This window comes from Euleptes europaea, chromosome 3 (assembly GCF_029931775.1).
Source record: "Euleptes europaea isolate rEulEur1 chromosome 3, rEulEur1.hap1, whole genome shotgun sequence".
Lineage (NCBI taxonomy): Eukaryota > Metazoa > Chordata > Lepidosauria > Squamata > Sphaerodactylidae > Euleptes > Euleptes europaea.
The window spans coordinates 82,250,064-82,275,204 of record NC_079314.1 but is presented as its reverse complement, the minus strand read 5'-3'; positions in this window follow the sequence as shown (position 1 = coordinate 82,275,204).

Sequence of the window (25,141 nt, the reverse complement as noted above, 5' to 3'; positions counted from 1 at the left end):
TCCAGCTTAGCATTCTGCTGTCCCAGGCTCCCCTTCCCAAATGAAGACATAAGACGACAGCATGGATTTAACTAGTTTATTTAAATAGCTGATCTATGGCATAATTTATTAAAATATCCTAACGTATTTTAGGGGGTAGGCTGTGCAATGTAGCCTACTATGGCTGCCATTATTTGAACAAATCCATGCTGGCTCCAGATGCAGCCAGCAATTATGCCAGCCTTGTTTATCATCACCTGCACATATAATGTGCCTAAACTTCATCATCCTCCCCGATGTACCATGAGCCTCTATCAGTTTTGGGAGGATGCTACTCAATACCAAGGGTGGTTCATCCCAACTCACCTCATCACCAGATGCAGGGTAGGATGCTCAGAAGATGACTCTCCGTCACACTTGATGCCTCAGGTTGCTTGCCAATTCTCCCTACCTACCGTGATCAACTTGCCCCATTCCTGCCAAACTAGTGATGGCCTATTTATATCGCTCTCCTGGAAGCATCATGTAGCAGGTGAAAAAGAGCTCCCCAAGAGCAAATTTGGGAACCCCCCCCCCGAAAATCCCTGCTTGGTTCCAAAGTGATCAGCTAATCCCACAATATCACATTAGCATCATGTGACAAATATCTGCATGAGAGAAGTAGAGATCTGCTTTAACAAACACCGACATCTACCTCTGATTGGCTGAAAAGTGTCCAGCCCTGCCAATCCTGTCCTGTCCCTCATCTGAATCACAGAAGGGGCTGGGTAAACAAGATCCACAGCTTTATTGCTATGAATATATTTATGGCAGGAAGCAGAGCATGTGGTTCACATGTTCATCTATGTGGAAATGTATGCATGGACAGTGGGTGGACCATGATTGTGCCAGTTGGCTTTCAGTCCTACCTCTACACATGCATACAAACCTATGAAAAGAGCCGATGCATAGACATTGGCTTTCTCCATGTAGACTCGTTCACAGCTTTGAATGAATTTGTGGGGTTTGAGGATGGGGGCCAGTCTTTGCGATCCCACCCATGCATTAATTTTTACATGGATGAACTTACAAACAATACTCATCTGTCCTCTACATCTGCTCGACATCCCATACCAGAGTGCACTATATTCTCTTTGTTCTCCGGAAACCCAATTACTCTGAAATGTCAGAAGAACCAAAAGTGTTGTTGCAACTTGGGCCCAGTTCCGACATTTACAGGGTTCATGTGGTGGAGGAGCAGATTGCTAGTACCCCTTTCCTCCACTAAGTATCATCCACCCTTTATGGATAGTTTGGCTGTCTTATTTGCACAATCTTTTCTCCCGTGTTTGAGGAGAATTGCATGACTCCAACAGTTACCCTTATGGGTCTCTACAGTGTATCATGTCACAATTTAGATGCATGGTGGAGCAACAGGGCACCACTCCTCAACCCTATGAACTCTGCCAGTGGCCTGTAAACATCTCATAGGGAGCTTAATGACTGGCTGGTTTACTGTAGTATTCACTTTTTATGTCCTGCCTCACTTGGTGCATAAAATGGACCCCACCAATCCCTCTTGGGAATTATTTCTGCATACCCACCCTTAACAATCTGCAAAATGCCTCTACCAATGGCAGAGTTAATGTTATATATTCTTTACTGCAAAGTCTAAATGGCAAAAGAGATCTGTGTGGGCTTTCTAAACCCTTCGGTGTGTTTGCTTGCACATTTATACAGGGAGGTACTAAAGATGTTTCTTTAAGCAGAGCCAATCAGAGATGCTGAGAGAGTGCTTAAAGTAAAAGGGAAGAATGGATGTGGTTTAGTCTAAACAGGATTTATTTAAGGTTTAAGCAGCCTTTTCTCCCTTGGGGAATTAAGCTGCCATTTAAATGTTTATTTCTGAATATTTTACACATCACTGCAATCACTTTCAGATGACTTAAACATATGCATGGAATTATTGTTTATGCTTCCTGTCATTTCATACATTTTCCTTCAGCTGTTCTTTATTTTGAAACCACTTTGATGTCTCTTGATTTAGGGCTTGCCAAGATGGGAAATCTTAATCAAGGCAACCACTACTTCAGAAGGGCTTTCTGGCATTCAATCACAGATTTATTTCTTTTTTAAAGGAGGGATGGGTAAGAGAACATAAATGCTGATCTGAGCTGTAGTGTTATTTGATCTTTCTCAGAGTTGCGCTGAGCAGCAAATATGTATTTTGGAAATTCCCATTTGTTTTGATGCAGGTCTTGCCATTACTCACTACTTCCTAAGCTTACATGCAACATCTCTGAAGCATGGTGTCATAATTCAACATTCAACATTTGACTCCCCTAACTCTGCACTCTGTGTATTATGCTGGAGATGTCTTTGCTCTCCTTGCCTTGCCTCCCTGTGTCTCAATAAGAGCAGACGCTGTTGAAATCATGCAAATTGTTGGGAAGCTCTTTTGCAGTCTTCCTGCATAATGCATCATCAATTTATATGTTGGGAAATGTGAGGGGGGAACTCACTTCCTTGACGTATGCACAAATGTACCATTATTTCTGTTACAATGGCCTTTCTAGACTATTTTTTTCCACACAGCAACTGTGCAGTTGTTCCTCATCTGTGGCAAGGGAGCCAGATGTCTTTCCTCAAGGGAAGGTTTCTGTTGCTGGGATATCACATTTTCTCAAACCACAATATTTTGTCAAGTGAAAAGTGAGATTAATCCCCTAACTTGTTTATCAACTGTGTCCATAATATTCAGACCTTTTCCAGGTCAGGAATCAAATACTAACCCCAAGTTGCAAAATGGGATGCACTTAATTTTCTCTACCATCTATTTTAATCATGTATTAGCCATCATTTTCTTTTTTCCTTTCCCTAACTTGGTCCTTTTGATTTCTCCTACTCTCCCTTCTGTCTTCTCTATACCTTCCCTCTTAAAAAGCTTTCTGTGACAGTGATGCAAACCATTCTCATTCATCACACATGGTCGCTTTAGCCTCCTTTATTCCCTGTTTCAGCCAGGATTCAGCCAGGATCAAACACATGCATTTCGCCGAAGGTGCGTTCGATCCTGGCTGAATCCTGGCTGAAACAGGGAATAAAGGAGGCTAAAGTGACCATGCATTTTAGACCTTTGTTCCAAGCTCACCCAGTGAGCTTCATACTTGAGGAGAGATTTTTTATCCCTGCCCTAGTCTGATGCATCATTATATCACACTGGCTATGTATTCATCCAAAGGCTGTCAAAGATAGGACATTTTGGAGGACTTTCATTCATAGGGTCGCCATGAGTCGGAAGTGACTTGACGGCATTAACACACGCACATGTATTCATTAGATAATTATTAATGAGCAAAAGAACTCCCATCAAGGCCCATTTATCTGGCATTTTAAAAACCTGTTAATAATAGATTGCTCTAACTTGGATGGCTCGGGCTAGCCCAATCATGTTAGCTTTCGGCTGCTAAGCGGGGGTCAGCCCTGGTTAGTACTTGGACAGGAGACCACCAAGGAAGTCCAGAATTACTACACAGGGACAGACTATGGCGAACAATCTCTATTCGTCTCTTTCCTTGAAAGTCCTATGGAGTTTCTGTAAGTTGGCTGTGACTTGATGGCATTTTCCATCACCAATTATGGAGAGCCAGCATGGTGTAGTGGTTAAGAGCGGTGGTTTGGAGCGGTGGACTCTAATCTGGAGAACTGGCAGGTGCCAATCTGCAAATGGGCAAAATCAACCACTGCCTGTACCCATGCTTTCTCCATTGTGGCCCCTACCTTGTGGAATGGCGAAGGCCCCCACTCTCCTGGCTTTCTGCAAACTGTTCAAAACTGAAATATTCAAGAGAGCTTTTTTACACAAACAATAGAGTTGCACTGTACTAAATGATTCACAAAGTTACTTAAATGAACTATTAGGGACTGTAGCTAAGCTACTGTGCTTAGCTTACTGAAACTCGGATCCTACTATGTAATTTTTGTATCGTTTAATGTGTCATGTTAAGATGTATGTTTAGCTTCAGTTCTGGTTTTTAGATTTCTGGTTGGTTCTACAACCCTAATCATATTGCATGGTTTATTGATGGCCCCATCCTGTCGACAGTATTGACTCACTCTGTGTAATCCTCCTTGGGTCCAAGTGAGAAAGGCAGACTACAAATGTATAAATAAATAAATACAAATGTGTGACCAGTATGCTAGAGGAATTACAGCCCATTCCTTAAGGAGTCCCCCGAATCCCCTCACGAGGCGGCATGACCTCGCCGCCGGCATAAGTACGTGTAATCGCATGATTACACGTACTTACACCACCGGGGAGGCCAGGGCCGTCAACGGACAAGTGCTGCAAGGCGGCGCCTCGCCCCTCTGCAGGCCTGGCCTCTCCGTGGTGCCTGCCATGGTGTAGAGGCCACGCCGGCGCAGGGGGTGGGGAGGGGGAGGAGCTGCCGGCTATGCGGCTCCCTAACCCGTTTTGGCCCGGTATGCCGGCGCTGGGAACAGTGGTGCTGTGCCTGCTGTTTAGCAGGCGCAGCCTCGCTGTTCCCTATGGAGCGAAAAGCCCCGCTTGAAGGAAAAAAAGCTGTGAAACGGCTTGTTTTCCTTCAACGGCATAGGTGAAACAGCTTAGGAAGAGGCACCGCTGCGCCTGTTCCCCACCGTTCCCCTACGCCATCATTTCAGGAAAGGGCTGTTAGAGTAGTACACTAGCACCCTGAAGACCTGAGCTCAAATCCCTGCTTACCATGAAACTTACTGGGGGACCTTGAGCCAGTCATTCTCTCTCTTCCTCACCAACCTCACTGGGCTGTTGTGAGGATAAAATGGAGGAGGGAAAATTTCTGTACATTGCCCTGAACTCCTTGGAAGAAGGGCAAGCGAAAAATGCACTAAACAAATGACCAATCTGCTCCTTATGCTGAACAGATTTCCTTGCGGGGTGCAAAGGTACCCTGACATGTGGTGAGGAAAAAGTTGCCATGTTCAAAACTGTGGGACAGGTTATAGAAACCCAGCCAAGAGACCAGGATAACTTCCCTATCTTCACACTCGGACGAGCCCCTCAATCTACTGTAGCTAACTTTTTTTCCCCTTGTGATGGGGAGCACTGCTCACATATGATGAAAAGGCTGTCAGGAGCGTCTGACAATAACTGAAGCCACTGTGGTAAGATCATGGTTGCTTGTTTCGTTACTGCATTTTGCTCTTAGGCCTTTGGTCTATGCAGCACCACTGAATACTCTCAGCTGGGGAAGCAGACAGAATCAATACTTATGAAAATCCCAGCCATTAATCTCTCCCTTTCTTAATTCCCCATCTGTAGAAAGGGGATAAGTCTGTCCTCCCCCACAGTGGGTGTCAGGAGGGTAAACATCATAAAGGATACCCAGACCCTCTGATATAATGATGGAGTATAAATAGTTGAGATAGAGGGAATGAGTGAGATAACCTTTTTGTCTCCCTCATTTGGTTTCATGAACTCCCAGTAAGACCCTGAATATAACCCCAGACACTGTAGGAGAAAGTCTACTTTTTAAAATGGTTCAGCTTAGTAGGCAGCATGGCCCACTCTTTGGCTCACTTGCTTCATTAGAGACCCCCTTGACACCTTGACAGTAGTATGTCTTCTTCTTCAATTATTCCAAACTGAGCCTTTTGGAGGGAACAGATTTCCAAAATAACCACACAGCTCCTTTGAAATGGAAGTTCACTGAAGTTTGTTCCAAAAAACCAGCTTAGGGATTCAGTTTTGCCTTAACATTTTCTGAAGCTGCCGGTTTCTGTAAATGCCCATGGATTTCCTTTCAGTGCCCTTAGGCAGCTGACAGATTGGATAGTGGAAACAAAGCGGTCTGTGAGTCAAATTCAGTGGCACACGGCAGCTCCTTTGTGCCGTTCTAATATTGTCAACCATTTTAACTGGGAGAGGAAGCCAAATCTGCAATCTACAAAAGCAGAAACCAGAAAAAATGGCCTAATAGGAGGACAGTCCAGCCACCTGATCATACTGGTAAATTTTAATATATACTTTTAACATCTCTTATATAAAGACAGTTCCCTCCTATTCCAATCCATATTCTGTAGCTCATTTCCTTTCAACCCCATCAGTGCTTTCTTTCACTCAGACTGTGCATCCATTGGAAAACCACCTTACCTCCCCCTACACTTTTGTACACTGCCAAACACCACATGTTAGCTTCTAAATATCTGCGTTTGTGAAAAGCTAAATACATCCACCATCTTCAAACATGCTAGTACATGTGGATGTAGAACTTTCTTATGTGAAGACTTCCGAAGCACAATAAATAGCATATGTACCTGTCTTTAAACAGTGTTCACCTCTATGCTGTTCTCTTAACATTAATTCTGTCCTTTCTCTATCTTTCTGTTCTTTATTAATTCCTGTCTCCTTTGATGGATGTCTCCATATTGCAGGGTTAGAAGCAGAAGAATTTTGTGGATTCAGTAGTTTGACTGAAACTTTCATTCTTTGAATGGCTTCTTGTAGGTCAGGGGCTAAAACGCTGTTATCTAATATGTTCCATTCACATACAAACTTTGACAGAAAAAGGGATGTTGATGTTGACACTAGGCCTGTCGATTCAATTGATCCCGAAGTAGAAATCAGCCGAATCCAGTTTGATTCGTGTCTTCCAAGTTCGGGATGAACCGAAGGCAAAAAACGCTGGAGATTCCCGAAGCTGAACTAAGCAGCTTCGGGGAAACGCTGATTAAATTCTGCGAGTTCGGGGAAAGCCCCCATGCCTTCCTGCTTTCTTTGATGCCAGGGAGTTAAGTTCTTTCTGCTGGCCAGGTCAGAAGTTCAAATGGTTAATTGCCCTGGAGGGGAGCTTTCTTTGTTTCAGAAAGCTCCCCTCCAGGGCAATTTACGATTTGAACTTCTGTGGGCTGGGCTGGGCACTGGTCTCTGAAGAAGACTTCTGGCTTTCTAATCCCTGCTGTGGCCTGGAGTTGGCAAAGGCCAGAGTTAGGCCTGGCCTGTGGTCTCTTCTCGTGATTTAAAAGTTGCAGGGTGTTCAAACTGCAGGGAGATCTGTTTGCCTCGCCTTTCTTCAGCTAGTTGGAAGGCAGTTTCTCAATAGCTAGTTGCAGAAGGTAAGCTGGAGACATACAAATGCAAAATAGGCAATCTCCTTGCGATTCATATGCAGATTGAGCCAGCTTCAAGCACACCGGAAAATGTCCTTTTAAAATCCAAGCCTCTTGCATGGGATGAAACCGGCTTCTATTCATTCAAATGGGCGGATGGGAAGGACCCCTTCCAGACCCCATAACTCCGGAACCCCTAACCCAATCTTAACCAAACATGGGGGTTCTTGCAAGGAGGGTCCCTCCACGATACCCTGAAAATCTGGGACCTCCAGCTCAAAAGATCCCGCCCGAGAGCCGTGGAAAGCCACAAATGGGTTTAAATGGCTATAAATGGCTGGATTTTTTGGGAATCCTGAATTTAAACCTGAACTCCTATTTATACCACTATAGGGGGATTCGGGTTTCGGGGTTCCCAGAAAAAAAAGCCATTTAACCCCAAATCAGAATTAAAGCGATCTCTATATGGCAACTGTATACACTGTAGAATCCAGTGTATACAAGTTAAAAAGGGAAAGACCTCAATGGCTACTGTTGTCACTGCAGCTGCTACTAATATGACTATTACTACCACCACCACCAAAGGGATGTCAGCCTCCAGGTGGGACCTGGAGATCCCCTGGGATTACAGCTCATCTTCAGACTACAGAGATCAGTTCCCATGGAGAAAATGGATGCTTTTGAGGGTGGACTCTATGACATTGTACCCCACTGAGGTTCCTGTTCTCCGCCTCTATCCACAAAATTCCAGGAGTTTCCCAGCTTGTATTTGGCAACCCTACCCCATATCCCCTACCGGTGGCCAGGGGGGGACATAGCAATCCTACACCACCACCACCACCTTAATATTAGGTGCAGTCCCAGTGCTATTTGGAATACAGCCTGTAAATGATGGGAATAAGAGCTCAATGGAAAGCACAAATAAAAACATATGAGTTGCCTAGAGCTGTTGGAAAACCCCTAGTCTAAAGTGAAACTCAGTATGTATTTAGCAAGAATGCAAACTTTAATTAAGATTATGTATGGAATCAACTTAAGATCAGTGTATGGGGTGGTGGTGGAGAGGCTCGCTTTAGAATCACCATATCTTAATAGTAAAGTGGTTGGTCACCTATTATGATAATGAAAGCAGCAAAACGAGGCCACCGACAGACAAAGTTAGTACTCACTAGGAGGCATGAAATGTAGGAATGCAGAAAATACAACTTTGTAAATGAACCAAGACGGGGGGGATGGACCTTCTGCTGAGAATGTCCTGATGAAGAATTTGTGTGTTCAGGAAGCAGAGAATGTCGAGAGTAGCTAAAAGTCAGATAGCAAAAGTGTGTGTATGTGGGGGGAGCAAATCAGCTTGCTCAAGTCTCCAAGACTTTCTACAGGGAGTGTTTGGGGGGGGGGGATATTGAAGTTGTTTCCCCTTCCTGTGATTATTTGGAGCTAGGGTTGCCCAGGTGTCCAGTGGTGGCGGGCAAACCCACGGTAATTTGCCCCTCTGCCCACCTGAAGGTTGGCGGGCAAATGTGCGTGCACGCACGCCGATGCACCCGCGCGACACTTCCTGTTTGCCACTGGAAGTGCCACCTTGGGAGGAGCCTTATGCCACTCAAACTCTTAATTTGAGTGGTAAAAAGCCACTTGTGATGCGGCACTTCCAGGTGTAAACACATTGCAAGGGACCTTTTACCGCTCAAGTGGTAAGAGTTTGAGTGGCATAAGGCTCCTCGTGAGGTGGCACTTCTGGTTGCAAGCTGGAAGTGCCATGCGGGCACCGCTCTCCTGCCCCAAAAGCTCCTGCCAGAGGAGAAGGGGGACCTGGCAGCCCTATTTGGAGCCCCCTTGATTGTTAATAAATGAACAACAGGTAGGCCCAGTTGTCCAGGGCCGGGCTTCTTAAACTTTTCCCACTCGCGACCCCTTTTCATCTGAGAAATTTTTACGCGACCCCAGGTATATGGGTATATAAAATAGGTTCAGAAACCTTTTACTGTTGCCAAATTTTTCGTGACCCCCACATTCAGTCATGCGACCCCATATGGAGTTGCAACTCCCAGTTTAAGAAGCTTTGGTCTAAGTAGGGTTGCCAGGTCCCTCTTCGCTGTCGGCGGGAAGTTTTTGGGGCGGAGCCTGAGGAGGGCAGGGTTTGGGAGGGGAGGGACCTAAATGCCATAGAATCCAATGGGCAAAGCAGCCATTTTCTCCAGGTGAACGGATCTCTATCGGCTGGAGATTAATTGTAATAGCAGGAGATCTTCTGCTATTACCTGGAGGTTGGCAACCCTAGGTCTAAGGAATGGGAAAATCAGATATATCTGTTGAAATAAGCACTCTGAAGGATTTAGAGAAATGGATCACTTGTGTATGCGTAAGGGGGAGCATTCTGCAAACCGATGGCTAAGCTACGGTTTTGGAGATGGAAGTAGAGGAAGGAACTGGCACCTCTTGCCTCCAACTTTCTCCACCCTGGACAGTTTGCTCTTTGTTTTTGCTTTGTCTTAAAGTGCACATATACATGTATAGCACTGCCTGCAGAAGAACACTCTATGCTATTCATCCCTGAAGGCTGCGATCCTAAACACACTCAGTAGAAATCCCATGGAAACTTACTTCTCAGCTGCCAGTGTTTTAAGATAAAAGTACTCACTATGGAAATATATTAAACAAATGAAAGTGCTATATTACACATTATATAATTCTTTCTTCTGCCTGGTCCTTCATTACCTTTGGATCCAATTGAACTTACAAATGGAAGGAAACATGTCTGGGAGAGACAGAAAGAAGTCCTTTTCACAGGTTCTCTGAACACATGAGAGTGGGGAATAGCACCGTACCTGCTTTTCCTGCTCCTGACTAGATTCCGCAGACTTCACAAGAAATGTAATTGACATTCAAATTTATTATCATCAAACTTGTTAACATGTGAGTCAAACTCCCATTGGACTGCCTCACTCCTTATTTTAAGTTTGAACTGAACACCATGTTGAACAGCTATGCACTTTGTCCCATTTGGCTTGGGAATTTTCTGTATTGTTACCTCTACAGATTTCCTGCATAACTTGCTTTGTATGCTAACAGGTTAAAAGGGAAAGTTATGCCTTGGTAAATAAGCTCCCTCTGCAACTGATGTGTTGCTGCCAATCAGAGGATTTGTCATGATGCAGAATGAAAGTTGCATAGTTACCTAGAGAATGCTAGGCCTTTCTCTGGCTCAGAGTCAGGCCAATGTGATAATGCAACCTCTGGGTTTGCAACGAAACTGACATTGCAGTGTTGGCACCATGCCCGTTTCCATGCCCCTGCCTTCTAGAGACAGCCAGAGTGGTGTAGTGGTTAAGAGCGGTGGTCTCTAAACCTGGTTTGATTCCCCACTCCTCCACATAAGCAGCAGATAATCTGGTAAACCGGGTTGGTTTCCCCATTCCTACACATGCAGCCAGCTGGGTGTTCTTGGGCTAGTCAAATTCTCTCTGAACTTTCTCAGCCTCACCTACTTCACAAAGGATCTGTTGTGGGGAGAGGAAGGGAAGGAGATTGTAAGCCAGTTTGATTCTCTTTAAAAAAGTAGAGAAAGTGGGCATATAAAAACCTTCTCCTCCTCATTCCTCTTCAGCCCGCACTGGGTTGGCAACCCTACGCAGCTACTAACTATGGGTGTGCTCTGTCATCACAATCCTGTTCTCTCTCTGTTTATATTCAATGTAAATGTATATGTAAATGTGGCAAGAGCTAGAAAGATAGAAGGGTATCGTCAAGTAAATGTGGAAAATATTGAACGGAAGACAAATCCTTTTGTATTCATGACGGGTGAAGACTAAGGGCCTCCTAGGCTAGCAGTGCAGTGGAGTGAAAAAGCCACCCATGTTTTATACCTCCCACAGAGTTGCATGCTTTCAAATGTTATTGAGGCAGTGTGGGAAGTCGCCATGGGCAAGAGTTTCCATATTGCCACAGAAATGTACAGAGTGCTTCAGAGAGAACATATACATATGCAAGTTAGTGTTTTGAGTCCATGCTGCCTGTATTTCCATTTCAGAGATGTTTCCTGTTGCATGTTAACATTGGTATAGACTTGTCTGGCATAACATTTAGATGTACTAAATTACATTTAGATTCTTTCTTATTGGGATGTAGCTGGTGCCCAAGGCCCACATTTTACAACAGGTGCTGCTCAAATATCCACCGTATGATGTCAGCTGAGAGACAGCCACCTCAGCAAAAATTCTGAAGCATTGCCCCCTCTTCCTCCCTGCATCCTCAGGCAGCATCTTGTTTATGTGTTTGGAGAAAAATCTATTGGCAAACCTTCATCGACAGATTGAAGATATAATATAAAATACCAGCTATGAATTGTAGAGATATTGCTGAGGTAAGCGCTTCCATGCTCTAGTTTCCTGAGTTTCTATTGAGATCTGGTTTATCCAGTTGCCTTTATCAATAGTAATTTAGCTCTTTTTAAGATTTACTTTTCAACCAGCCTATTATCTATAAAGTCCTTTTCATATACTATTGGTCTTTCCACATACTATTGTACAGCAATAAGACCACTGCATGATACATCTTTCACCATGAAGTATAAAATGTGTAAAACAGTCACTAGATTGATTTGATTCATTCTGCTTATCATCAAAATTTGAAGAAAAAAACCCCAAAAAACAACAACAACATTGGGTTCTATTAATGCATTTCACACTAGTGCCGGAGCAACATGTGCATGTGTAAAGATGACTATTTATGCAGCCTTCTTATGATTGCAAACTGAAGAGTGTAGTCCAAAGGTGAGGTGAGTGCAATACTATCGCATTTGCTTTGCATACAGGAGATCACAGGTTCGATCCTGGTCATCTCCAGTAAAAAAAGATTTTAGGGAACATGGCTAGGAGAGACTTTTCAAATATTCTTGCCTGAATTGGCCTGGGGTATTTAAGCCCTACACGGCTTGGGACCAGGGTATCTTTTCCCATATGTTCCTACCTGGGAGTTAAGATAACAGGAAGATGACCTCCTGACTGTCCCACCAATTAAATATGCCCATTTGGTGGGTACATAAGAGAGGGCCTTTTCTGTGGCAACCCCACAATTATGGAACACCCTCTCCAGGGAGATGCACCTGGCCCCCTCATTGTTGATCTTTGGGAGTTTCATTTAGCCCTGCATTTAATTGATTTAGCTTTTATTATTGGCAGTTCTAAATTGGAGTTTTTAAATTGTGATTTTTATGGGTTTTATAATTACTGTTTTTATTGTTTTTTATCTTTTGCTCACCTTGTAAGTTGCCTTGAGTTCCACAAGGAAGGGCACCTAATAAATGTTTTAAATAAATAAATAATTGCACATGAGGACTCGTGGTGACTCTTGTATGTGTGTGAAACAAAAGCACCAATTCACAGAACTGGCACTTTTATGTAACCCCTTCTAAGCTAGAGGCCCACAAGTGACCACACGGGATTGTGAAATGTATGAAGTAGGCCATGGAAGAAAGGAAGGGGCAGTGAGAAAGGGAGCTGGGGGCCTGGGGGAATTATACAGAAGGTTAAAATGAGTACCTAGCTTGCTGGGGGTAAAGTGTAGACGACTGGGGAAGGCAATGGCAAACCACCCCGTAAACATAGTTTGCCTAGTAAACGTCAGGATGTGATGTCACCCCATGGGTAAGTAATGACCTGGTGCTTGCACAGGGGACTACCTTTACCCTTTATTTGTTGTAATCATGTGCCCTAGGGTTGTCAACTGGCTTGGAAAAATATTCCTAACCCTTCAATAAATGCTTTATGAGATATTATTTACCCTCATGCAATGGAAAGCTTCAACTGGCCACTGGTACACATTAGTCCTTTATTAAAGGGAAAGAACTTTTTTTTTTGCCAGATGCATTGGCAACTCTAACCTAGACAAACAGGGCTTGGAGCCTGGGGAAGGTTCCCAAAAGGGCAGGGAGGAGGTAGTCAGGTATGTGTGTGCTTGTGTCTGCGTGCTGAATTTCACAGACTCTATTACTAACAGCGCATTCCTGAGCCTGAAGGGCGAAAACCCTTAGGAGTCCAGGAAGGCGCTGCACCAGCATTTGGGCCCCCCACGCCAGGGTCCGGGCAACTTATGCCAGCGTTAGTGGCCCCAAGGCCGGTGGAAAGGCCCGGACGCTCCAAGGCTATATTCTGAAAAATCTGCTCAGCACTTCATCATTCAATGCACATTCTGTCAGACACTGGATTATTTTATACAGTGCTTGGAACTAATATTATTCTGGAACACAATGAAATAGTTTTGCTTAGTGCCTTTACTGAAATGCTTATTCCAGTAAATTCTGGAATATGTTCTGCAGCATGGTATGAATCCACACTGCACAGTATAATAGAATATTTTGATTAGACCATTCCTGAGCTAATACTAGGCAGAGTATGATTTATTACTGAATGCAGCTTCTGAAAGAGCAAAAATAGTATTAGAAATACAGGGCATGAGCTTAACTTCTGTACAAGCAATACAAGTGTCATCCTAAGCAGAGTTATGCAAAAGCCATTGATTTCAATTGACCTAGAAGGGTATAACTCTGCTTAGGATGACACTGCTAGTCTCTTTCACTGAAATATTTGAGACTTATACCTCAGCATAATGATCTTCCATTGCCCTTCTCCTCAGACCACTCACTTACATTAGTCTTCTTGAACTAATTAGGTTACTTTAGAAAAAGAAAGGTAAAGGCTGAAATTAGGCTGTTATTTAGCTGCAACAACAAAAACCATTAAAACTGTGGGAGACTAGCCACTCTTTTAAGCATAGACTATTCCTGGACTCCCTAATGGAGTTTAGAAAGCTTTGTTATTTCTAAACATGGCATGAAACAATCCAGAAATGCTACCATCAGAACAAAATATAACAACACATTTTATTTTCCAAGAACTGCACATATTAAAAAGAAACATAAGTTGCTGTGGCTCAGGACATTGGTTTGGCAAGAAGGCAGCAGAACTCTCTGAGGTTAGACAGCCAATTGAGTCAGGGGCAGAAGTTCATCTTTACTGTGGCTGAGTTTTTAAAAATGTTTTCATCCAAGTGGTGGCCCTTATAATCTGGAAGCCTGGATTTTGAATTCCTTATTTAAATTTAAGCGGTCACTGTAGTTTTTCCTATTGGACATGAAAGAGGCTCTTGACAAGAGTTGTCCTTTCTAACATAGTGCTAATCTACATATTCGTTGAGGTTCCCACTGCCCATTGGAATCAACATGAGCTAGACCTTATCTTTCCTATCCAAAGTTCCCAGTTTCATTTTGGATCAGAAGTACCTGGGGAAAAAAAAAGAAGGCACTCCTGAAAGATCAAGGTACCCAAAATACACCTCCCAGAATTTCAGAATTGTTTTGGATTGTTTCAGCTTAGGCAGTAGACCTGGTATCTGGAGACTAGGTCTACCACAGGTGCTTCCAAAGGCCAGTAGACCTGGCTTATGAATCCAGAATACAGGTCTACTTCCACTGTTTGAAATGGATGGTAGACCTGGCATCCCGACTTGCCCATTGGTATCAACGGAGGCAGATCTCCTGCCCATTGGAATCAATACACAGAGACCTGGTCTTCAGATGCCAAGTCTGCCTCCCAAGGCAAAACAGTCCAAAATTATCCCAAAATTTCAGGAGATTAATTACAGGAATCCCAAAATATCCAACTGTACTCATAAATGGCTTATGACCAGGTTACCGAAATAACTGGATTTTTCAAATTGAGCCTGACTGGAACTTGAGATCATTGCCACCATTGACAGGTGTTGGATGTGATGTGGCTGCTACGCAGAGTGATGAAGGAATCAATACAATTTTATCCTGCTTCCGCTAACTGTGGTGCTCTTCAAAAATAAGCATGGAAAAGGGCTAAAGCTCAGTGGTAGAGTGTCCTCTTGACAAGCATAAAGTCCCAGGTTCAGTTAGACTGACTCCATCTTTATTGCTCAAGGTGAAACGAAACTTATGCTACGATAGATCCCCTGATGAAGTCACAGGCGAAACATGTCGGGATCAGGAAGTAACAATAAAGGAATTATTCAACACCTTGGTTTTTTTCTTCTGCATGATACTGATTCGGTATAAGGCAGCTTTATGTGTTCAAGTGTGATCTCTGGATCCAACTGTTTTTTTTAACTTGGAAATTGGGGACACTTGGCACATATGGATTGTCCCATTGAATTTTCAATGGGATACCTAGACAAATGAGAGAACTCGATGCTGTAGTAGGATATATGTGATTAACACTCCCATTCCTTGTTAAAAGTTATAAGCAAGCAACTATGGGGGCTGGCAGTTCAGCACTGAAAGAAAAGTATGCTTCCACCATATCTGCCTGATTAAATTGACCTAGGGTTGCCAATCTCCAGGTGGGGCCTAGAGATCTCCCAGGTTTACAGTTGATCTTCAGACTACAGAGATTAGTTTCCCTGGGGAAAATGGCTGCTTTGGAGGCTGGACTCTATGGCTTTACAACCCACTGAAGTTCCTCCCCTCCCCAAACCCCACCCTCCTCAATCTCCACCCCCAAATCTCTAGGAATTGCCCAACCTAGAGATGGCAACCCTACTTTAACCCTTGGGGAAAAATATGATTCTTGTATGGAATATGAAATAGAAAGGATAAGGTTAAATCTGGGCCTTAGGCATCTGCAGCTTCATAGTATTCATGTCTAGTAGAGTCCCAAGTTTGCCACAAGTTATCCAGGCCTGCATTATAGCATTGAGATGTCCAAGGCCCCAGAATATCACTCGGCATAGAATCACTGACCCATTCTGCCATCATCATACTCATTTAATATGCCTGAAGTATTTATTTAGCTATTTATACCCTGCTTTCCTTTCCCAATGGGTACCCAAAGCAGGTTACAACATTATTCTCTATTTTATCCTCACAACAACATTGTGGGGGTAGTTTTGCCCAAGAGTGTGTGACTGTCCCATGGTCTCACAGTGAGGTTTCATGGCAGAGTGGGGATTTGAACCCAGGTCTCCCACACTGTAGTCTGGCACTCTAACCACTACACCATGCTATACAACTCTCAAGCCAAGAAGAAAATATGAACACTGCAGGGTGGAAAAAGTAGAAGTCTGTGGTTCTTTAGGAAAGGCAATTGCCTGCTTCTTCATGAAGTCACTTAAAAACAGTTGCTATACAAGTTTTATACATCCCGAACCACAAAATAAATGCTATTTTTAAATGGTGGTTTTAAGAACTATAAATTCACTTTTGTGTGAAAACGAATAGAATCTGTAGTTTATAGGTCACTTTGAATTTTTTTGCCATGTAAGCACTACAGGCATTCTGTGTTTGCTTACAACTTCTAGTGCCATCCTAAGCAGAGTTCTTTTTTATGTTATTTTTTAAAATATCTGACTCTAACTAAATATGAGCGCTCACCCCCTTACATGAACTGCTCAAGTTATACAGAAAGAAGGCTACAGGAACAGAATTTCTAACAAGGCTTTTTTCAGAGCAGTTTCCATTTGAGAGATTCCTTTATTCCTTTGGCTTGCCCATCACAACACTTGTGCCTGTATGTCAATGGGCTTATATTAGGAATGCCAACTTTTAAACTGGCCCCTCTAGCTGTTTAATATCAGTTTGATCTGCAGCAATGATCAGATAGTGTTATTTAAGTTCATGCCATGAAAACCTCCAGCTGCCCATTTCCACTCATAAAACCTGTATTAAAGGGACAGGCATTTTCCCCTGTGCAATTGGCAACCATGCACTGTATCTATGATTCCCCTTGGTCTTTCAGCTCCAATTGCCTTCCATGCAGACTGAGGAAAACACTGAAGCTGAGAACACCACAGGAGCAGTGGCCACTTTGTGGCACATTGACCCTCTAATTTGGGTGTGTGTGTGGCTTTTTATGTATTTTTTAATTTGTTAGTTGCTTTGTTGGCCCTTGTGAAGTCAGAAAGGCAAGGTATAAATTTGTTGAATGAATGAAATATTTTCCATATAAGCTTTTCTTTGGAGTGGAGAGAAAGGCACATATTAGTAATAAGGGGTTGCATATGCAGGGAAGAAGTCCACTAAATAATCAGTGGAATCTTCTGGATTGCAGTGGGATAGCAAACTGTTTTTCTACTTTTGTGTTAAACCTACCAACCAAGTTTAAATATTTGAACTTCATAAAATTAAAATGGTAGTGAACTTTAAAAAAAGAGAAAAGAAATCTGCATTCAGATTCTTTTTTTAAAAACCTAGCAGTCACTGTCTTTTAAGAATTCAGATTCTTAAAAAAAAAAAACCCACCTAGCAGCCACTATCTTTTAAGAATATCCGCAGGCAGTTTAATTATGTATCTTCTCAATATGTTCACAAATAACCACCTCCTGCTTCTTGTTAGGCATTGAGGACATCTCCGATTACACGTGTACAGACACGTGTGATATCTGATTGGACTGTTTGGAAATAGCACAGAGATGCTTTCCTCCTTTCCCACAATAACGTTCCCAAAACATCCTGCTGTCCAGACTTGTTAAACCCTTGGGTGAAGTAATATGAAAATACTTCGGCTGCTCTAATTTCCACATTTATGTTTTTCCTGGCTCAGACTCAGTGACCCAGTTCCACTCGCTCCTTAGCGCTTGCGCTTTCCAACGTGTTTTGTTTGTCTTCTAGTGTGTGAGTCCATGGGTGCGCACACATTTTTCCTTCCCTGCCCTTTGCCTCTTGCTCGCATTATATCTTAGAGGTATGGGAGTGTCACAGCAATTAATTTAAACAATGGGCAAAAGTCAGAACTGTGGGAAAGAGCAATGACAGCAGAGAAGAAGAAAACAAGTCCACTCTATCAAGTTTGTATTGGGGTCCACAAATATGGAGTTCTTGTGCCTAAGGCACGTCTTAGGAGGCAACTACGCCGGTAGGATGCCACGACATCTCTGGCTCTCAAAACCAAGAGGAACTTACAGTAGTTGTCATTTATAGACATGTCTAGGCCCATGTGTATAATTATGTCTTAAAGAACCCTGATTGCACTATCAACAAGATAACAGGGCTACTTTCATGACTGCATGATACAATTTACCATTTATATTCTACCATATTGGGCACTTGGTAATTTGTGGACTTGCCCTTGTTGTGAATGGGGGTTGCTGTGATGCTAAATAATACAAGTCTATTTGCTGGAAGGGGTAATGGAGAGCCAGCATGGTGTAGTGGTTAAGAGTGGTGGTTTGTGAGTGGTGAACTCTAATCTGGAGAACAGGGTTTGATTCCCCACTCCTTCACATGAGCGGCGGACGCTAATCTGGTGAACTGGGCTGGTGTCTCCACTCCTACACATGACGCCAGCTGGGTGACCTTGGGCTGGTCACAGCTCTCTTAGAGGTCTCTCAGCCCCTCCTACCTCACAGAGTGTCTGTTGTGGGGAGGGGAAGGGAAGGTCCCTAGCCACACTGAAGGGGCAGAGTGGCATTTTTAGGGTGACGCAGGACTTGGGGAACTCTGGGCAGGCAGCTGAGCATCCTTGAGCTGTCACTTCTCCTCTGAGGCACTGTGCCAAGCTGGGAGACGGAAGGAATGAGCTGAGTACCGGGGGAGACCAGACTGTGATAGCCTTACATGGTCTTCATTCTAGAATAAGGACAGAGACTGCTGTACAAAACATTTATAGTTGTTCTTCATGTAAAAGTTGTTCGTAGCACTCCTTGTTCTGGTGTTCTTATCAGTAGACCCAGGAATGTTACAATCACAGCTGTGCTTCTTTCCCATAATAACTTTCCAGACACCTTATTAGCCTATTAGATCAATAACCCTGGCACTTAAAAATTTTCAGCCACCTCCCAGACACAATTAAGGGTATTTCACATCATTGTCTTTGGTTTCAGAAGGCCTTCTTAATTATCACCTATGCACCAGCTATATGAGAAGGGTGTGTTGAAGAGACATTACACAATTAATGGATTCTCTTTCTGTGGTGAGAAATATTTGCTGGGGGGAGAATGCTTTAGAGCCTTTCTGTTTTAGATGGATAAAGGATATTTGGGAGGATGGAAAAGGATTAGTGTGATCTTTTGTATTTCAAGATTAAAAAAAATATATATGTGCCCTGCTTATTGGGAATGGAACTCTTTATAACTAACTAAAGCAACCTTAAGTATTCCTGCTATATTTTCACTTTTCAGTGCTATGAGGTCTGCTGGGAGGTCACAGCAAGATAGAGTTGCCAGGTCCCGGTTGGGAATTACCTAGAGATTTTGGGGGTGGAGCCTGAGGAGGGCAGGGTTTGGGGAAGGGAGGGACTTCTGTGGGGTATAATGCCATAGAGTCCACCTTTCAAAGCGGCCATTTTCTCCAGGTGAACTGATCTCTGTCACCTAAAGATCAGTTGTAATTCCAGGAGATCTCCAGCCACCACCTGGAACTTGGCAACCCCTAAGACCAAGGCCAAGAGTAGGCTGTGCTTTTGGATGGGTTAAATTGGTACATCTCTGAGATTTTCAGTAAGGAGAGGAGACAACATGAAAGCAGAGGCTTAGAAAGTGAACAGAATAGAATTACATGAAACAAACCCCTATGTACAGTTGCAGAGATCTCTACAGGTCTGGGCAGTACAGTCAATAGAAATAATGACTGGAGGAACTAGGGGGGAAGATGTGCTTGTGTCTATGTGGGAGGATTTTGTACTTTCCTAGCCTCCATAAGAAGTCACAGGGAAATCTGAACTTCTGCCTATCATGCAATTGTTATAGGCTTACTGGCAACTGCCAGGAAAAAGGGTGGTGATCCCAGCAATTGCACTGTGGGGAGGGAATGGAGATCAAAACAGAAGAGTTGTGGAATGACTCTTGGGCATATAACCTGGCAGTGTGCCACTCTTAATCTTGGGAACTTTTGGCATCTGTGAGTTAGAGAACTCAGTGTTAGAAATTAACAGCAGCAAAAACAAGCTCTTCCTTATCACTAACTTAGGGGAAGGCTAAAATGTTTGGAGTTCCTTCCCTTCATTTTTGAAGAATGCACATTATAATCTGTGCTTCTGAGCACTTCAGTATAAAGGCCACAAAGTTAAAGCTTCTTGTTTTTACATAACTAAGACATTCCAGCACTAGTAAGTGCATGTTACCCAACATAATGGGGGACATGCTTAGGCCAGTTAAGACAAAAGGGTAAACTCTGGGGAATTTCCCCCACCTCTGTCTTTCATACTGTTAAATAATTTTGTACATGATGAAACCTATTGAAATCTATCTTCTATGTGCATTCATGGAAAGAGCTGTAAATGGTTATTACTGCCTTTCGGTGCCAGATTGCAGCATAAGGTCATTTTATTTCATTTCCTGCTGCTGCTGCTTGGACATGCCATAAAGAGGGAAGGGGGAAGCAGGTTTCTCCATTCATAGAATTATAGTTTGAAAGGAGTAATGATTGTGGAGATCAGTATCTTGCCTACCAGAAGAATAATCAACCATAAAACTCCCCTTTCCTCAAGCAATCTATGGAAGGGTAGGCGGTGAATTGATCATTCCAAACAACTTTTCCCAATGCACCTCTCAGAGCAGGACTAATGTGGCATGGGAAGAACTGGAAACAATGCGACTTGAGATCTAATGGCTATTTGGTGCCCAGTTTGCCATTGAGATTCTCTGGCTCAGTTGCATATAGGAGCCTTACTGATAGGGTTGCCAGGTCCCTCTTTGCCATCAGCGGGAGGTTTTTGGGGCAGAGCCTGAGGAGGGTGGGGTTTGGGGAGGGGAGGGTTTTCAATGCCATAGAGTCCAATTGCCAAAGCGGCCATTTTCTCCAGATAGAGATAGAACTGATCTCTATCAGCTGGACAACAGTTGCAGTAACAGGATATCTCCAGCTAGTACATGGAGGTTGGCAACCCTACTTCCTGAGTAGGAAGAAAAGTGACATAGATGGATAAAAGCTACTTTGGAGCTCATTATTTGGATATCATCCCTCCACATGAAAAGCTCTTTGGGCACTAGGACCTAGCTGGTAGCATACTTCTGGGAGAGGGGATATTCCCTGTGGGCCTGCTAGAGTTGCCAGTGCCAGCTTGGGAAATTCCTGGAGATTTGGAGGTGGTATTTGGGAGGGGCAGAGTTTGGGGAGGGAGCTCAATGAGGATGTGAGTCATGGAGCCTGCCCTCCGAAGCAGCCACCCTCTCCATGGGAACTTATCTCTGTAGTCTGGAGATCACTTGTAATTCCAGAACCAATGACAAGAAGGGGGAGAGACTTTTTTTTTTGCATCACTATTCCCTTGGTGCTTACAATAGTTACTAACTCATGAAGTCTCTTTTGAATAGGACAATCTGTGAATATTGAGAAAACAGTTAAAATACAGTTGAGGAGGCCTTCATTCACTCTGGATTAGTCTTGTCATGTTGTGCCAACCCAGGGTGTTATACTGGAACTAATTCCATCTCCATGAAAGCATGAAAGAGAGTGCACAAAGATTTTTTTTTTAAAAACACACAACCCAAGAGCCTTTTCTAGCCCATCTTTTCTGCCTTGTATTAGGTGTTACTGGAGAGAGAAGATTTTAATATAAGGTTAAGGGTTTTTTGTTGGTTTCCTTTTCTTTGAAAAAAGGAGTAACTTTAGTTCTTGACTTTAGAAAGTTTCAGAGGTCCTGTTCAGATATTCTTGGCACTACGTGTGGTAGGGAGTGAGAGTGTACCTTACCTACCTGTCCAGTCACCACATGCATAGGCCTTGTCTCTGACACTACTAACCATCTAGGGTGGCATAATGGAGCCAAATCACAGGAGGACAGGTTTAGATTACATGATTGATTCCTGGATTTTTATCTGGGAGATGAACCCTATGTCGGTGTAGGAAAGAGCAAGAGTCCAGTACATCTTAAAGACTAACCAAATTTCTGACAGGGTTATGAGCTTTTATGAGAAACAGCTCACTTCTTAAGATATCTGAATATCTTCAGGTATCTGAAGCTATGACTCACAAAAGCTTATACCCTGACAGAATTTTGTTAGTCTTTAAGGTGCTACTGGATTCTTGCTCTTTTCTACTGCTACAGATGGACTAACATGGCTACCCATTGTGATCTATCTCCTGTGTAGGTGCACTTTCTTCTCTGGTGCAGAGAAGCACTTTGCAGAAACCAGAGTGGAATGAAGGACTGGGATAAAGGTTTGTTAATTCTCCTTCCTTATGTACATATACTTCTGTCTCCATGGCAGTTCCATCGCCTTTGAACAGGGAAAAAATCTGAACCTGATTTTGTGATTCTCCAGCCTCTTAATGCCTTCTATAACAGAAATGACCAATTTGTTGCATGTTTTCCTTTTATTCACTGGTCTCTTCAACAATACATGTGGTGCTCATTTGGAATAGATGGTGTGAAGCTGCTTTAATAATTATCCTGGTTCTGGCAGCCTTCTGTTGGTGATTTTAACTTTCATTTCATTAAGGCTCTTTTGACACTGAACAATTCCATTCCTAGCTTGCCTGAAGAGAAAGCAATAAGAGCTCCTGATCCCTCTTCTTCCACCAAGAATAAAAAGACTTTTATCACATCTGTTCCACTTTGGAAAGGTGGTACAAATTGTTTATAGTGCACTAGACTGGTACAATATTCATTGGGGACCATGGCAACAGTAACTACTATAAAATGGCAAGTAATTATTTGGGTCACATTTGTACATACAGAAACATAGTGGATGTTAGCTGTAGTTCTATTAAAGTTCATTGATCTATTATATCGATAGTATTGCCATACAGAAAAGTTCATCCTTTTCAATTACAATTCTCTTCTCCCTCTCCACAACATCCTCTGTAATAACCATATAACCTTCTGGTATGTCTTTCTTCAACAACTAGTTTTACTCTTTTGCCAAACATTATGGAAGCCAGACATGTTTAATAATACTAGATGGCACAAAACAAAATTAAGTTTTCAACAGAAATTAATTGTATTGTGTAAAACAGATTTTAGAACCACCAGTGTTTTCCCCACATCTCTCTCATTCATTTGAGTATTTGTGGCTAATCATATCAATGGACTGTTAAAAGAGACACACATTGAGATCGTGACAGATCTAACAAGACAATCAAGAGTTAATCTAGCTTATTCTGATATAGTGTGGTGAGAAAAAGTCTACTGATGCCTTGCAACAAACTTGTTGACTATAGTCCATTTTATCAAATGTATGGTGCTATTCTACACGCACATATACAGGTATATAAACAATGAATTATGAAATGCAAGAAAGAGTATGTGACATTTCTATGCAAAACTCAGATTTGCTTATCTTATATTCAAACAGCAGCTGGTAGAACACAAACTTCCTAGCTTTCCTAAATTAGATCAACCCCTATAGGAGGAGAAGAAATTTTATTCTGATTGAGGCTTCACCTATGAATTGATGATAAAGTGTAATTCAGAATTTCATGCCAAAGTTTCTCTTTAAAATGTCCTTGTAGAATGGGGACTTGTTTGTCCATAGCAGAGTGTCCTTGGGAGACTAAAATGTTCTTCCACTGGTTTCTGAATGTTGCCATTCTTCGTTCAGATATGTGCTCATTTATTATTTTTCATTAAAGGATTGACCTGTTTTGTCTTCTGTAAACCACTGAAGGGCAAACAACTGAAGGGCATTGTTGGCAGGTGATAGCAACTTAATGTTCTGGCTGATATTTTGGGTTTTGTGATAGTATTGTGTGAGTGGACATGGGAACAGAGTTGACATTTGTGTTTGCTGCATGGTTTTGTGTCTCCATGAGGTGGTTTTATAATAAAAGGCTGTCTTTAAGCAACAAACCAATGACCTGGAATGGATGAGCTCTCCCTTGCTGGAAGTCTTCATGCATCTGTTGGGGATGCTGTATGAATTTCCTGCATTGTGGATTTGACTAGATGGTTTGTAATGCCCCTTCCAGCCATATGATGCTGTAAGGAGAGACCTACCATACAAGGCCTGTATAGTAGTATAGCTCAGGTTGGATTTTAAATAATTGAAAATGCATTGAAGCAAGTGGGAACCTGTAAGAAACTTGCAAGAACGGTCATCCCATCCCACTTCCACTTTTGCTTCCTCCCCTCCCCCCAACCCCTTCTCTTACTTTCTTTCTCTCTTAGTCTTCCTCTCTTTCACCCCCTAATGCCTGCCACTCTTTCTCTTGTTCTCTATCCCCCCAACCTCTGCTGCCACTCTTTCTCTTTCTTTCTCTTTTCCACAATGCCTACGGTCACACACACACCCACACTGTCCTCTTCCTCCTACTCCCAGGTACCCATATACTTGTGGTCACTTCTGCTGTGGCCGCCTCCCCCAGGGAGAGAAACTTCCTCCTCTCCTACCCACTCAACGTCTAACCTACCTTATCTGCCCCCCAGTCTTCAGCTTTCCCTCCTCCCCTCTAGCAGCCCTCCTTGGGGAAAAATGTGGCCCAGTTGTGTGGTGCTGGCCGTGGGGCAAGGCCCACCTGCATGGTAGGGAACCTATAAAGACTTGAGGGGGACATGCCACTTTCCCCTGTATTGGTATCCTGCAGAGCCATACAATGTCTGAGTTTACAACCCACTCCCAAATCTAAAAACAAATAAACATGTGGTTGAGGACAAGGTTTGAAGGGTAGGTGTGCTATATTGTGAATAATGTCCCTGATGGCTTGTATTCTACCTTTGTCCTGGGGTGTTGAGGTACAAATCTTCTACATCCTTTATTGCCAGGTTGGTATTTTCTAGGAAACTATCAACAGACTGTAGTTTACCCAGGAAACTACAAGTGATGTCACATAAATAATTGGGTTAGAGGTAGCGCAGAGCTTGAGGATGGAATCCATATAGCTAGACAGCCCTGCGGTGACAATGCAATGCCTTGAAACCATTGGATGCTCAGGGTCACCTGGTTTGCTTATCTTGAATAGTAGACAAAAAAACTGATTGAAGCTCTGAGGCATGTCATGCTCCTGCTCATTAGTAGGAAATTCCTTTATCAGATTATACAATACTTTATCATATTCCACAGTAGGGTCTGAGACAGATAGTGGCCTGTAAAATGTGAGATTCATTGAAAACCTGCACTGCCTCTTTCATGTGGTACTTTTGTGACCTCTAAGATGCACTGAGAGCGACTTCATAGTTAT